Source organism: Amphibalanus amphitrite, unplaced genomic scaffold (assembly GCF_019059575.1).
Source record: "Amphibalanus amphitrite isolate SeventyFive unplaced genomic scaffold, NRLGWU_Aamphi_draft 001495F_arrow, whole genome shotgun sequence".
Taxonomy (NCBI): domain Eukaryota; kingdom Metazoa; phylum Arthropoda; class Thecostraca; order Balanomorpha; family Balanidae; genus Amphibalanus; species Amphibalanus amphitrite.
In genome coordinates, this window is record NW_024882988.1 from 20,226 (window position 1) to 36,320 (window position 16,095).

Here is a 16,095-nt window from a genome sequence, read left to right on the forward strand (position 1 = left end):
TATTTTGTGCACTGATAGATTCTACATACAACTGGAACCAGACAGGTGCATGTATCCGGAGAAATGGATCTGGGATCTAATTCCATGGATCCTTATCTCGGATCCCATGGCATCATAGATCAAACTTTTTAATTTATCAAGAGATCCACTGGGAACATATATGTACAGCTCCGAGCCTAATTTTGTACTTGAGATTCATTGAGATCATAGATCCTCACTTATTATCATTTTTATCAACACAGAAAACCCAAAGATTCACTTGTTAACCCGCGCCCGGCTGGGGGTCCTGGATTTCCACGCCCTGCTGGGGGGGGTGTTTGAACACCCCCCCTTCTAACTCGGCTCCTGGGCCACGTAGCGATATGCAGAAGGCGGCGTTCGAAAGAGCGTCAAAAATAATGAGGAAATCACTTCGGTCAATTTTTTGGTCAGGTCAAAGGTCAGGTCACCAGAGGTCATTGAAGGCAAAATTTCGCCGATTTCCAGGTCGAATGTCGAAAATTTCCAAGAAGCCAACGCATAACTCGGGAACCAATAGAGCTACAGCGCCGCGGAAAAGCGCATTCGATAGCCCTATTAACGCCCTTTCTGAGTAATTTTCTCAGATTTGACCTAACGTCAACGGTTTTGCCTGCAGGGGGCAAAAACTGCAAAAATAGCCGATTTTTTCGGAAAGTTTTTCTGCAATAACTTTTGACCCAAGCATTGTACGAGCTTACTTTTACCGGCATCGTGTTCCTCTCGTCAAGACGCATCGAATGAACTATAACTTGACCTTGAAAGGTCAACTTGAAAATTTGACCTCAGGTCAAGGTCATGACCTGACCGGAAAGGGTCATGTTGCATATCAGTCGATCCGTATCGTCGAGCTGAACACATCTAAGGCGTTTTCATCGCTCTAGCATGCCTCTATCAAAAGTTATTTGCAAAAAACTGTTAGATACCATTCGTGACCTAAGATGACCTCAGGGCATAAACAGGGGTCACATACACCAGTTTCATGTTCAGTGTGTCTAAACCACTTGTAATTCAATGTTTGGGAGTGTTTATGATGTCTTTCGTCCAAAAGAGGCGCATTTCAATTTTCTCCCATTGACTTATAATGGGGAGGTCGCAAAATTGACCTGACCTTAGGTCATCGATATCAAAATTCTGAGATATACCTACATTTTGTACATGCTATTGCTCTTAGCAATCGCTGAAAGTTTCAAAGCGATCGGTCACTCGGTGTAGCTATGACAGACATTGAAACTTTTTATGAGGTGAGGTCACTTCGAGTGACCTGGTGACCTGACCTTGAATGACCTTGGTCTGAAATTTTCGCAACATGTGTAGAATTGATGTATGATAAGGTGTACCAAAAACGGCGGCGCTCCGCGCCGCCGTTTTTGAGATATTCGCGAAAAACCACAAGGGGGGGTGTTCAAACACCCCCCCCAGCAGGGCGCGGGTTAAAACTCACAGAAGTTCTGGCTTAGTAATTTTATGTGATAGCACGTCACAATTCCCAGTTTTGTGGCACTTATTGACGTAGAAACCCTTGGAAACATAGTTTCAAATGCTATGCATGGTGGGGTCCTCTCGGGTCATAGATCTATGTTCCTGTTTTATCGTCGAATCCTATAAGATCATACATCCAGGATATATTTTTAATGCGGGACCCGGTGGGATCATATATAGATCCTAACTTGCAGTTTACTTCAAGATCTACTAAGTCCATAGATTCATCACTTGAATCCATGCACAATGCACATGTCTTTCTGTAACCTCCCAAAACGTTAGCTGCATCAGTTAGGCGTCACGGTCTCAAATCCATGGAGATGCCTACCGGCTACTTCCATCACATTTAGCCGCGTCTGCAGCTTATCCATGCTTGGAATCACCACACTCACCTGCAGTGTTGTGATATGTATTATCTTGTGACAAAGAGCTGCACGCTTCATATTTCAGCAAACTTTGATGGTGATTGACGCCGGAGTGTAAGAGCCTGGGTATATCCAAAGACACATAATACACACATCCATACAATCGTTCACCTTTCATGGCTCTATGATTTGATGTCGACGTCGACAGCACCCAGCTCGGTGTCTCTCGCCACGGCAGAGTCGGCGGCGGGCCGCGGGCGGCTGGCTGACCTATTTGCAGAGGTGATAGGAGCCCGGCCGCCGGCGTCGTCCGCGCGGAAGGAGGGGGGGGGGGGCGGACACAGAGGCTCAAGGTCATGGCGCGGCCGACGCAGCGGTGCAGTGGCGATAGGTATGTATATTGTATATACCCGAGACTCCTCGCTTGTCACAGCCCTGGTCGGGTCAGGTCAGTCAGTAACACGCGTAACAATGTATGTAGCGCAAGGCAAAAGAGAGGGCACATGCGCACGCCTGATATGCTCATATCGAAAAGAATACACATACCTACCTACGTTAAAGGGACCCTCCCACCTTAACATTAGATTTGAGTTGAGATAGCCAAAATGGGGTCCCTGGCTCACAATTACCGGTTTCGGCACTCACAACATCGAGAAATGCCTTAAATCGGAGATATTGAATTTCAAAATTGCAGCATTTTGATTCAGAGGGGCTAATGCTTAGGAATACCCCTCTGAATGTGTGACGTCAGCGCAAATATCTAACGATTTTTAAATGTTTGACTAAAACGTTTTGTAGCACGCGGTGGTATATGCTATTTGCGCGCAACATCTGCCGCAAACGCCGCACTTCTAAAATAAAGTCGCTAGAAACAGCGGAGATCCCAAAAAAGTAAACAAAAGTAAAAGTCTAATATCTTGAAAACCGGTGAATATTTTTCGGTGAAATTTGGTAGATATTCGTTTTCGCTCTTTCTGAACCAAGCGACATCACTTTCATGCCAATTCATAAACTTTTTTGAAGGTGGGAGGGTCCCTTTAAAGACATATGGATGACCTCTGGGTAAGGACAGTACAAGACACATCATGCCCATAACAATCCAGCCATTCATGATACGGTCATAAATGGGTGACGGCGAGTCGGCGATGATGCAAACTGAAACACACAGCACGGCGTCCGGTTCCAGACTGCATTTGATATCGGCCGCTCATCCGAGGTCGGGTCAGCCCAGACACTGCCCGAGGCAAGGGGCAAGTCCACCCTGAGTAGAGTAGATGTGGACGTCGTAACGACGACAACGTGGGAGAGCGACGGAGAGGGAGGATTTTACCTCACTTGTTGGTCCATACGGATTAGTCCGCCTGTCGTGCAAAAATCAGTCGCTCAAGGTCGTTTTGTGATGTTTTTCTTGATTTTCATATCAGTCAGGGCATCGCATGGCCTCATAGAGGAAATTGTTGATTGCCAAAGGTATTCACACATTCATCGCTTGCATTCATGGCAATGAATTTGGTAAGTCAGCTTAGCTTCCGTTGAATCAGAATTAACATCATAATGCATTGAATTTGGAAACACGGAGCATTGCATTGGTCTTCAACTGTGCAATACACTCACGTTACCATTGATGTGATCAGTAGTTAGCATGTGTTATCACAGAACAAAGCTAACGATGTGAGGCCGAGGGCCACATCTGCTAATTGCAGAGATTGAGGCAAGTGATAGGTGTGTGTTGGTTTGGTTTTATCTCGACCAATGTCTAATATAGGCTGAAAAGTAAGAGTAAATTGATCATTCTTGCAGATTCAATCCAAACGACTGAATGGTTGGCTACGGCGTTCCCATTTCCCAATCTCCACTGACCACTTGACAGAAATTACTTTGTTGCATTGTTGTGTTATTTGTCCGCTCAAAGTCTTCGGCATGCGATGAAATGCTCGATGCTTGTGATTAACTAACCCCACCCCTCGCCATACCCCATATCTGCCGCTCGCCGCGCCCAATCGCTGAGCTTCAACGCGGCGTTGCAGCGCCTACCCCATACGCTCTCTGCCCGTGGGGCAGTGCAGCGTCGACACTGCACAGGTCGTCCGATTCCCACATCCTTGCTGATCGTGGCGAGAGATACCAAGGTCCCGGCCCCGCCGCAGCGACCTCTGACACATCGGGCGCAGTTGAAAGGCGGAAGCAGATGGGCCGCTCCCAGCAGACGGGTACAGATGGTGTCAGACTCAAATGAAATAGACAGTGGTCCAATAGATTATGAGTTGTGTTACTCACGAGTATCGCACACGGTGCTACCGCGATGCGAATCAACATTGTGATTTAACATCTGGTTTACCGTTCAATGTCCAGCGTACATACACTTCACTGGTAGATACTACGCAACGTTTGGTGCTGATTATCGACTCTGCTCCTTTTCCAGCGCGTCGGACCTTATGTTTTGCTCAGTTGTATCGAACCCCCCCCCCCCCCCCTTATGAAATTTTATTCTATCGATTAGAAAATGAATAGTCTATGATATTTTTCTAGCTTCTTTGTACACAATATTCGTGACTGATCTAATGCCGCTTTTCCGCTCAAAGCTAGACAGTAGACACTGCGCTAAAAAAGGCCAGAACGACCCATTTTCGCTTCCCCAGATTGTCCGTTCCTTGCGCAGATGTTTTTGGAATAGATCAGCCTGAGTGCGGAGTGCTGCCCATTCGGCGAAAGCAGAGGATCTAATTACGCAGCGACTCTTACACCAGTAAAGCCACTAAGCCAACTAACGTGTTAATGTTATGTGTTAATAATGTTAACAAAAGCACGATTGCTTTTATATGTAGGTAAGTACCAAGGAGGCACGCAAATAGCACCGTGTGTCTATCGGTCTCGAAGCATTGATTGTCCAAGTTAGCCCAAGGATAGAGCCAACAGGCGCAATCGCCACGCCATGCGTGGATTGTCCATGGCGGTAATACAATACAATACAATACAATACAATTCAATTCAATACAATACAATACAATACATTACAATACAATACAATACAATACAATACAATACAATACAATACAATACAATACAATACAATACAATACAATACAATACAATACAATACAATACAATACAATACAATACAATACAATACAATGTGTAAGTGGGACTTCTAAATATCGATCTCGATCAATTTTGTAGGAAATACGTTTACAAATATTGGCATTTAGCGATAGTTATCTAGGAAGCTGTACTAACAGACAGGCAAATTTACGTTAAGTAGGGGAGAGTGGGGAAAGATGCCCAGGGTTTGACTATGTCATATATTATTCGAAAATGACGATCGGAAAGCCAAAACTTGGAGTTTCAACGGAAGCCGACATCATTTTTCTCCAAAAATATCACACTTTCGTGCCTGAAACATGATAACTTTTTTGCTATTAAACATTTCCCTGAAGAAGTGAAGGGGGGCATCTTACCCCACAGGGTGGAAAAGACGCCCCCTGGCGTTGGGTAAGATGCCCCCTGCACTATAAGTGACAAAAATAGGCACGTGAATCGCCTGAATGAATCAGTAGTCACTTCGAGCCTGCAGTAGACACCAAACGTCATCGTAAGGGCCCTCAAAAGTAGTCGTAAGGGGCTTCAGAGGTCATCGTTAGGGTCATCATAGTCCAGCGTGGCCAAACAAGCCTCCGTGGTGGCGTTCGGAGACCACTGTGGGGCCCTTATAGGTCTTCATGATGCTTGAGGGCCCTCAAGCCCATCGTGGGGACCTCAGATGCCAGCACGGCCCGTGGAGCCAACGTGGGAGCCCTCAAAGGATGTCGTGAGGGGCCCTGGAACCAATAATGGGGCCCACAGAGGCCGTCGTGAGGGCTCTCAGAGTTAGATGCCGCCTAAAAAGTCGCTGTGTGGGCCGAGAGACCGGCATGGGGAGCACCCGACCGTACCGGACTCTCAATAGTCCCAGATCGGCTTTTGTCTCTCATCACAAGTATGTAATAAATGATTTGACGGGCTGCTTGAAGGACAGCCTACGGATTTAGGGGGGCGTCTTTCCCCATCAGGACAGGGGGCATCTTACCCCAAGGTACCGAAGTAACATTAAATCAGCACAATTTGTTGGCCATAAAACTACACCCTGAAACAAACTGTTTGGGACACAGTACACGCATGTACTGTGTATCACGACTATAGCAAGGGACGCAAAAAATATCTACCTTCTTTGATATTTACAATGTTTTGACGCCAAAATATTTTTTGAAAGCAGCAAATAAAAAACATGCGATCACCAGCCAGCCGCTGCCCAACTGAGCTTCGCAAATTTTTGTGCAGTTAACAAGGCAGGCTTCCGCTTTACGCTAAGAACATTCATTTCCAGGTTCGATTATTTGTTTTCCCGCTAGAGGGGGTGGGGCGTCTTTCCCACCCTGGGCATCTTACCCCACTCTCCCCTACGTTAATCTAAAATGATTTAATTTCAGTGTTGATCATCCTCCAAAGAATTGTGGCGTATTTTAGAGTTCTTCTTTTTAATGTTTAACATATTATACAGAAATACGTAGATAATTGATATAAGATACTATAAAGATAAGCCTTCTTACGTTACATCGAATATAGATACGTGACGCGGATAAATGATAATGCTATCTTGCGGTACGTATTAGCGGTAGTACATACCTAGAATTGACTTTGCGAACGTTTTGAGACCTTATATTTGACATTGGGAAAGCGCAAAACAATAGTTAACCCGCGCCCGGCTGGGGGTCCTGGATTTCCACGCTCTGCTGGGGGGGGGGGGGGGTGTTTGAACACCCCCCCCCCTTGTAACTCGGCTCCTGGGCCACGTAGCGATACGCGGAAGGCGGCGTTCGAAAGAGCGTAAAAAATAATGACGAAATCACTTCGGTCAATTTTTTGGTCAGGTCAAAGGTCAGGTCACCAGAGGTCATTGAAGGCAAAATTTCGCCGATTTCCAGGTCGAATGTCGAAAATTTCCAAGAAGCCAACGCATAACTCGGGAACAAATAGAGCTACAGCGCCGCGGGAAAGCGCATTCGATAGCCCTATTAACGCCCTTTCTGAGTAATTCTCTCAGATTTGACCTAACGTCAACGGTTTTGCCTGCAGGGGGCAAAAACTGCAAAAATAGCCGATTTTTTCGGAAACAGTTTTTCTGCAATAACTTTTGATCCAAGCCTTGTACGAGCTTACATCCACCGGCATCGTGTTCCTCTCGTCAAGACGCATCGAATGAACTACAACTTGACCTTGAAAGGTCAACTTGAAAATTTGACCTCAGGTCAAGGTCATGACCTGACCGGAAAGGGTCATGTTGCATATCAGCCGATCCGTATCGTCGAGCTGAACACAGATAAGGCGTTTTCATCGCTCTAGCATGCGTCTATCAAAAGTTATCTGCGAAAAACTGTTAGATACCATTCGTGACCTAAGATGACCTCAGGGCATAAACAAGGGTCACAGACACCATTTTCATGTTCAGTGTGTCTAAACCACTTGTAATTCGGTGTTTGGGAGTGTTTATAATGTCTTTCGTCCAAAAGAGGCGCATTTCAATTTTCTCCCATTGACTTATAATGGGGAGGTCGCAAAATTGACCTGACCTTAGGTCATCGATATCAAAATTCTGAGATATACATTTTGTACATGCTATTGCTTCTAGCAATCGCTGAAAGTTAAAAGCGATCGGTCACTCGGTGTAGCTATGACAGACATTAAAACTTTTTATGAGGTGAGGTCACTTCAAGTGACCTGGTGACCTGACCTTGAATGACCTTGGTCTGAAATTTTCACAACATGTGTAGAATTGATGTATGATAAGGTGTACCAAAAGAGCGCCGCCGTTTTTTTTAGATATTCGCGAAAAACCACAAGGGGGGGTGTTCAAACACCCCCCCCCCCAGCAGGGCGCGGGTTAATGAATGACCAGGTTGTGCTTTCTATCGCTTTCGCTACCTCTTAATTAAGTATACAGCCGTAACTGGGCCTTAGTCTGTCGTTGTTTTCCGATACATAAGCAAATTATAAACACAAACGTTCAGCTCTCATTAGCCGTTTTCACGACGGCCATCTGGTACACATTTGGTGCACATCTGGTGCAGATCAGGTGCAGATTTGGTCAAATCAGGTTCAGTGTGTCTCTTAGTAGCTATCAGCTAGGGTTACACTTATTGCTTATATGCCTGCTTTGTCGTATTATCAGAGAGAATCATCGATTAAAACACTGAAATAAATTTATAAAATAAAGATATTTGCTGTAAAAGAGATTAGGTGCAGATTTGGTCAAATTAGGTGCACTCGCCGGATAGACCGTCGTGAAAACGGCTATTATCTTTAATTCTTCTCATTCGGTGCGCGAAGTTGTTTTATCCCCCCCCCCCCCCCACACACACACACAAAGCATGGTGAATTTGGAACAGAACTCCACTTTACGAACACAAACATAAAGTTCATGTTGTTGCATCTTTTCTTAAAATAGTACCCGGTTTTACGACGGGCTATCTGGTGAATGCACCTAATTTGGCCAAATCTGTACCAAATCTCCTGTACAGCAAATATCTTTAAATTATGAATTCATTTCAGTGTTTTAGTCGATGATAATGTTTATTAGTGTGACAAAGAAGGTATATAAGCAATTAGCGCAACCCTGGCTAATAGCTACAAAAAAACACTGAACCTAATTTGACAAAATCTGCACCAAATCTGACCAAATGTTTACCAAATGTGTACCAGATGGCCGTCATGAAAACGGCTAATATGACCAAATCTGCACTAAGTCTGACCAAATGTGTACCAAAGGTGTAACAGATGGCCGTCGTGAAAACGGCTGGTATTTCGTAGACTCGCCATGAGTAATTCAGCCAGTTTATTTGTTCATCTCAAGTCAACATTTTCTCTTCCGGCTAGTGACGGAAAGAGGGTTGTTGAGAGGCTTCAAACGATCCGATTCCTGACATGCCTGATAAAATAACTACTTCACGTCAAGTGGAGTAGGATGAATCGACACCAAGAAGAGATTCAATACGAGGATATTTCCTCCCAAAGTAAAGCGGTTTGTTGGTTGCCACTTGCCCGTTTCAGTCCCGTGCTATCATTTGTTGACAGAGAGCACGCGAGACCTCTTTGCGGCGCGTCCCAGCTCAGTGCCGCTCTGCAGGTCCCGATTGCAGGCGGCAGGTCAGCGCGGGCAGAGGAGCGGCGACCCTGACCCCGACCGTGACCTGCGGCCGGCGCGCTGCCCTCAGACGGCCGACTCCCGCCATAATTCGCGCCGATGAGTAAATGGCGCGCCGGCGCCGCTGCACACTCGCGGTCCGAATGGGTGCAGCGCCGGCCCGTCCGACAGGAGTGAGGTCAAGGTCAGACGGGCTCGGCGGGCCGCCGCGCCGGCCCATGACTGACGCGGAACTGGCGCCCCCGATCACCGACATATATGTGCAATGTGCATCTTTAAGATCGACCACGGTGAGAGGGAGGTCTACGACCATGGTCGGAGAGAGGTCTATAGATCAGTAGGTACAGTGTGCAGATATAGTAACGTAGCCACACGCACCCAGTGTCCGTGAATCATCGCAAGCAACGAAATGAACGGTCATTCGCCTTCATAGCACAGGCTCGCGCCTTTTACTGAAAACGTTGTCGTTATAAACCAATGTAAAGGGACTCGTGTGGAATAAGAACAATTAGGGTGCAGGGTCATGCTTTTATCAGCCTTTTTCAAGACGGTTGTCTGACACACACTTGGTCACATTTGGTGCGATTTTGTCAAATTCGGTTCATATTTGCTTCTTAGTAGTTTTTAAGTCGGGTTGCACAAGCTGCTTATGCCTAAGTAGGTACCTATATCTTAACCCGCGCACCGACGGGGGTCTGCGCCAACTTAGTACCGACGGGGGGGGGGGGCGAATGACCGCCCCCCCTGAGATCTCGAGAACGAAGCAAGATAGCGACAAGCGGTAAAGGGCATCGGATACGCACGGACAAGGTCTACAATTTTTACTAAGGTCATTTTCAGGTCAGGTCAAAGATGACGTCACAGGGGTCGAAAAAGTCAAAATGGCGGCGCTAGATATGGAGAGGGTTTTTCTCGAATAACTTTCGAAGTAGTCAAGATAGGAACAAACTAAGGGCATCATCGTGATCCTCTCGTCGATCCGCATCGAATGATATATATGTTGACCTCGAAAGGTCAAGGTCAAAGGTTGACCTCAGGTCACGTGACCTCGAGGTCATCATGTATATCATTCGATGCGTCTTGACGAGCTGAACACAATGAGACCATCCGCGCGGCTGTATCTTGTTCCTGTAAGGAGTTATTGGCAAAAAACCTTTGGTGACCTTTGATGACGTCACATGACCTTACAGCTGCCCAACAGCAAAACAGACCTCAAGGTAGTGAAGGTTGATCGTATGTGAAGTCATGTATGGTATATGGGGCCATTCCGACCCGTTTTAGTGGTAAAAACAGGAAGTTGATTTTTCCCCCATTGACTTATAATGGGGAGGTCGCGAAATTGACCTGACCTTAGGTCACCGACATCAAAATTCCGAGATATACAAATTGTAGCTACTAATGACCTAATAACATCCTGCGACTTTCAAAGGCCTCCGACATCTACTGTAGCTCTGGCATGGTGACAAAGTTGCAAAAAAGTGACTTGAGGTTGGGTCATTCAAAGTGACCTGGTGACCTGACCTTAAAAGTTAGGAGGTTCAAACTTGCACACCATGTGTAAAATTGATGAGAGAATAGTCATACCAAATTTCGCGGCGCTACGCGCCGCGGTTTTCCCGCTATCCGCGAAAAACCTCAGGGGGGCGGATATCCGCCCCCCCCGTCGGTGCGCGGGTTAATAATCCAATCACCAGTTATTTATTTTGATGAAAACATTGATTTAAACTCAAAATTTGAAGATATTTGCTGTAAGACGCACGTGGCTAGAGTTGCTCAAGATTGGTGTATTTGCCTGATAACCCTGATAACCCGTCATGAAAACGGCTATTGTCGCAAGGAATATAAAATATACACCTAGAAAACGGAGCGCGCGGGCTAAAAAAGAAATGAAAAGGTTAAAGGTAGTGTGCCAGCTTTCTTGGACCGTATGGAGTTAATGGCCCAGATAAGGAGAACCGGATTTTTAGAACTTATCCATACCTTCAAAACTCATGGAAACGTCTTAAATTCTTCAAATTTTGAGTACCCCAGTGCGAAATTCGCCCCGACGGGTTGTCGGTCGTACCCCAACCACATTTCACACCACTATGAACAATAAATGCACACACTGAAATCGCTATTACCGATATGCTCATCCAATCAAGTTTCGATAAACCCGTTCATCATCAGCTCCTGCGGTTTCGAACACGCCTGTTAGGTGGCTTCTGATGCTCGTCGAGGTCGGAATTTCCAAATACGCGTGGTGCGTCGGGCCGCGCGCTCTGACTTCGGCCAATAAAAATGCGTCAGCTGATCATTGTCATTTCTGCCACTTGCGTGTGGTGAAATGGGGTCATAACTTATAAGACGGCTTTTTCATATCAATTATCTTACATAAAATCATATTTCAAACCATAAATAATGTTCGACAGCCAAATAAAAGAAACAGTACCAATACGGGCTTACAGTTTAAGGCTCGACATTGTGTTGTCTACGATTAGACAGCTGATAACTCATTCCCGTACGTCGTATGGTCGTAACACTATAATGACCTTTGCTTATTGTCACAAGTGCGCCGCATTCGCGATTGTTGCCCGACGCCTGTTTGCAGGTGAGCCCACTACAGCTGTTAATACATATCTAAAAACCGATAAACTTTTAGGCGAAAAAGGCACTATTCCAGGCCCATTTTTGATTTTTTTTTTTGCGATATTAGGTAAAAACAGAAGCTTCTTATCCTAGGAAAAATAAAATGGGAAATCTTTCAAAGGTGGCACACTACCTTTAATGAAATAAATTAGGATGAATAAGGAAAAAATGGAAAATAGTTTAGAACGAAGCTATATATTTTATAAGCTCATGCTTATGCTTTGGGAACAAGGTAAGGGGAGGGAGGACGCTCAGATAATCCGTCTTTGCAACATTTGGTTCCGAACTTAACTGCAGTTATGGTGTGCAGAACACATACCTATAAGGTGTGGATTGCCCGGTCATTTCGCGGTCATCCCCCGAGGGAAATAACTCGCCTTGTACACTGTACGTGAATCAGTGTAGGCACTTTTCGTTATTCATTATTCGTTATCTGTCGTTGCATTATCTTTCCTAAACTCTAAGCAACGGTCGCAGGTCGAAATCATCGAATTGATGCAGACACGACAGATCTTAAACTTTAAAGAATTACGTTTAAAAAAGAAACTCACAAAAATACTACAAATACTACTAATACTACTATACAAATACTAAAAATACTACAAATACTACAAATACCTACTACAAAACTACCATATTTAAGCAATAACACACTCCTCAGCGTCAACCAAAACAGTCATGCTTCGAGAACAAACGGTCGAAAACGACGGACATCGGGCTTAACTAAGAGCACCGTGTCCGTGAGTTCCTCCATCTGGCAGGTCTGTGCTGAAGCCCATGAATGCAGTGCCCATCTCAGGGCGTCATCTATCTCCGGCTGCAGATCCACCGGCTCACTGCACGTCGCAGATGGCGTAGGTGCGGATAAAATAAGAGGCATGCGTTTGTTGAGGCATGGGACCAACAAAAGTTCACCCTGTGAGAAGGGATTTTTTTCAGGAGGGGAGACATATATTTCACCGCGAGACTGCTACCTCATGGTAGGTAGATGGTTATCGCGGCCGCGGCGATGTGTCGCACATAATGCATATGGCGCCGTCTGATTGGTGAACATAGGTATTAGGTACCTAAGTTAGGTAGGTATCGCGGCCGCGGCGATATGTCGCACATAATGCATATCGCGCCGTCTGATTGGTGAACATAGGTACCTAACTTAGGTACCTATGTTCACCAATCAGACGGCGCGATATGCAATTATGTGCGACACGTCGCCGCGGCCGCGATAACCATCTACCTACCATGAGGTAGCAGTCTCGCGGTAAAATATAGGTATGTCTCCCCTCCTTAAAAAAATCCTTTCTCACAGGGTAAACTTTTGTTGGTCCCATGCCTCAACAAACGCATGCCTCTTAAGGTATCTTGAGGCGAACGGCGGACATATACCTAGCATACGGTCTAAAAGGAAGTGAATCTGAAAGTGTTTGTAAATAAAAGTTTTTTATGAGTAGGAAAGTATGCCCCAGCCCCCGTGTCAGGGAAAGTTTTCAAGCTGCCTTCCTGGATCCGCCAATGAACGTCTGAAACGATGTAGGTAGGTAGGTAGGTAGGTACCTAGGATGCCTAATAGAAAGAAACTTCGTAAAAAATATACCTACCTCCCTAGGTATCGACACCCTGGGCTGAATATCATACAAATTAACCCTCGCATGTGTAGGGGGGGGTCGGATGGACCCCCCCCCCCCATGGTTTTTCGCGAATAACTCGCGTAAAAAGCGGCCGATCGCGACGAAACTTTCAGTACCCTCGCATTGATCAATTTTACACCTACCCTGAAAATTTCATGACCCTGACCCAAATGACCTTTGACCTGTGATCTCTTTTCCGAGACCATGTTTGGCCGGAATCGCGATTTCGCGTATGTCGGCTCGCACTAGCCGCGTGTTTGCAAGCTTTTCGTGGTTTCAAACGTTCAAACATGTGATTTGATGTTACTCCCGTGTGTGTCAAGGTCACCTCAAGGTCAGGTCAGGTCATTGACCTTTGGTGACCTCGGGTGACCTCGGGTCACTTTTTCGAGTTTTACATGTTTCTAGGCTAGTTTTTGGAGCTGAATTCGAATTTAGCAACCATTTGAACATTTACGAAGTAGTTTTGGTGACTTCGTAACATGTTACGAAGCTGTCAGAGGCGGTTGACACGTACTACGAATACCCGTCACGACGCCTACTGGTTGACCTGACCTGACCTGACCCGACCTGGTCTAAATGCTTCAAGACATCATCTGTGATCAAAACTAACACGATATTCGTGATCAGCACCCCGAAAAACCCCTTAGCAGCCACACTTTACGACTTTCTAACAGGTCCCGATTTTCCCGACTTTGGGTCAATGACCTAGGACCTTAAAATTGGGTATCATCGGCTTCCTCTCGTCACGGGCAACACGCTCGTTTTTTCCGCGAAGCTCTAGCTCGATCAGGGGCCAAACGGCAAGGGGGGGTCCAACCGACCCCCCCCCCCCTACACATTAGAAGCTGGCAAACGCCGCACACATGCGAGGGTTAAAATGATATGCATTATGCAAATATTGTTGAATTGAAGCACGATCAATGTATTGTGAGCATTTTTTTCGGAATCAGTCATTCTTATTTGTATTGTCTTCTTTGAGCAACGGGCATGTTTGCGTCCATTTGTGGTTTCCCCACAGGAGTGCTCACGGGTGGACTCCGGCTCCGTAAACTCGTCCGTTCAAACATTTAACCCGCGCCCCACTGGGGGGGGGGGCTATTTATAGCCCCCCCCCTCCCGTTTTTCTGCAATAACTTCCAAACCGCTTGACGTATCGACGCCACACTTCCAGTACCTTAGGCTGCATCAATTTGACACCTTGTGTCAAAATTTGAACTTCGTAACTACTATAGGTCGGCCGGAAATGACGTTAGAGTGACGTCATATTCGGCCGATTTCGACGCAAAACATTGAACCAGGGCAATCGCTCCCAAGAGCTCAGTTTTTAAGCTAGATCCAATTTCTTTGCATGAGATGACTCAGAATAGACTGCGCTATCAAACTGCTATCTCGGATTTTCGAAATTTTGAAAATTTCGAAAATTATATATTATAATATCCAAAATTTATATTTTTACATTTTTTTCAAAAAGTTTTTAACTTTTCGAAAAACCGGAATATATGTGATAGAACGCATTATTATGACTAACTCTAGCAAGTTTTAGCTAAATATCTGCAAAGATAGCTAAGTTTTACGCATTATTGCAAAAAATTCATAATTATTAATTTTTCAAATCAATTTTTCAGCACGTATTTGACATCGTACGCCAACATAAATAGCACCATCGTGTTCCTGAGCTCAAACTGCATCTAATAGACACCTTTTTTGTTGAAAAATTTTAACTTCAAAATTTGACCTTTTTTGACCTGAAAGTGACCTGACCTAAGAAAAATTCGACTCAAAATGACCTCGAATGACACAGACGACATCAAATTCGAAATCTCTGACCTAAATGGACCATAAAACATGTGTCACGTGACCGACGCATGATATAATATTTTCGTGACCTGTGATGACCTGACCTTGACCTGAAAATCAAAGTACAAGTTTGGTACCCTCAGGGTAACCAGAGCATCTGTTCCCGAGTGTGTGATCCAAAAATGAGCCTGATCTGACTTGTAAGACGGCGGCCAGAGCCCAAAACGTGAACAAGCCAAAATGCTAATAATTTTTACTTTGACCTGACCTGTGACGTCATCGGTGACCTCGAGGTCAATGAAATTAGGTTTCGCTCGACAGTTTTTCCGGGGCTATCAGACGCCGTTTGAATTTTGACGATCGGCCCAGTAGTTTCGGAGTTAGGAGGGGGGCTATGAATAGCCCCCCCCCCCAGTAGGGCGTGTTATACGCAGACCCCAGCGGGGCGCGGGCTAACCCGCGCGGGGCTGGGGGGTAAATTTTACCCCCCTCGCGAATTTTTGCAATATCTCAAAAACGGCGGCGCGCAGCGCCGCCAAACTTTCAGTACCTTTTCTTACATCAATTTGACACGTTCCCTGAAAATTTGAGCGAAATCCGTCAGAAATTTTTTTGAGAAATTGACGTTTTAGTGACGTCATGTTCGCCCCATTTTCGCCTCAAAAACGGCAAAATTGCAAACGCCGCTAACATCTTCATTTTTAAAGGAATCAAGACGTAACAAAAAAAGGTGATACGTAATTCTACTTTGTCTATCAAATGGCTATCTCGGTTTTTGAAAATTTTGGATTTTGGCCCAAAATTTTTGACAAAATTTTTGAAAAATGAATTTTTTGGAAGTTCTAGACCTCGTACGGAAACAAAAATAGCACCATTCGATTCGCCGTGAAAAACTGCATCAGATAGACACCTTTTTAGGCCTTAACAACCAACTTCAAAATTTGACCTCACTTGACCTGACCTTGACCTGACCTCGACCTGAAATTCATCCAGAGGTGGTCTA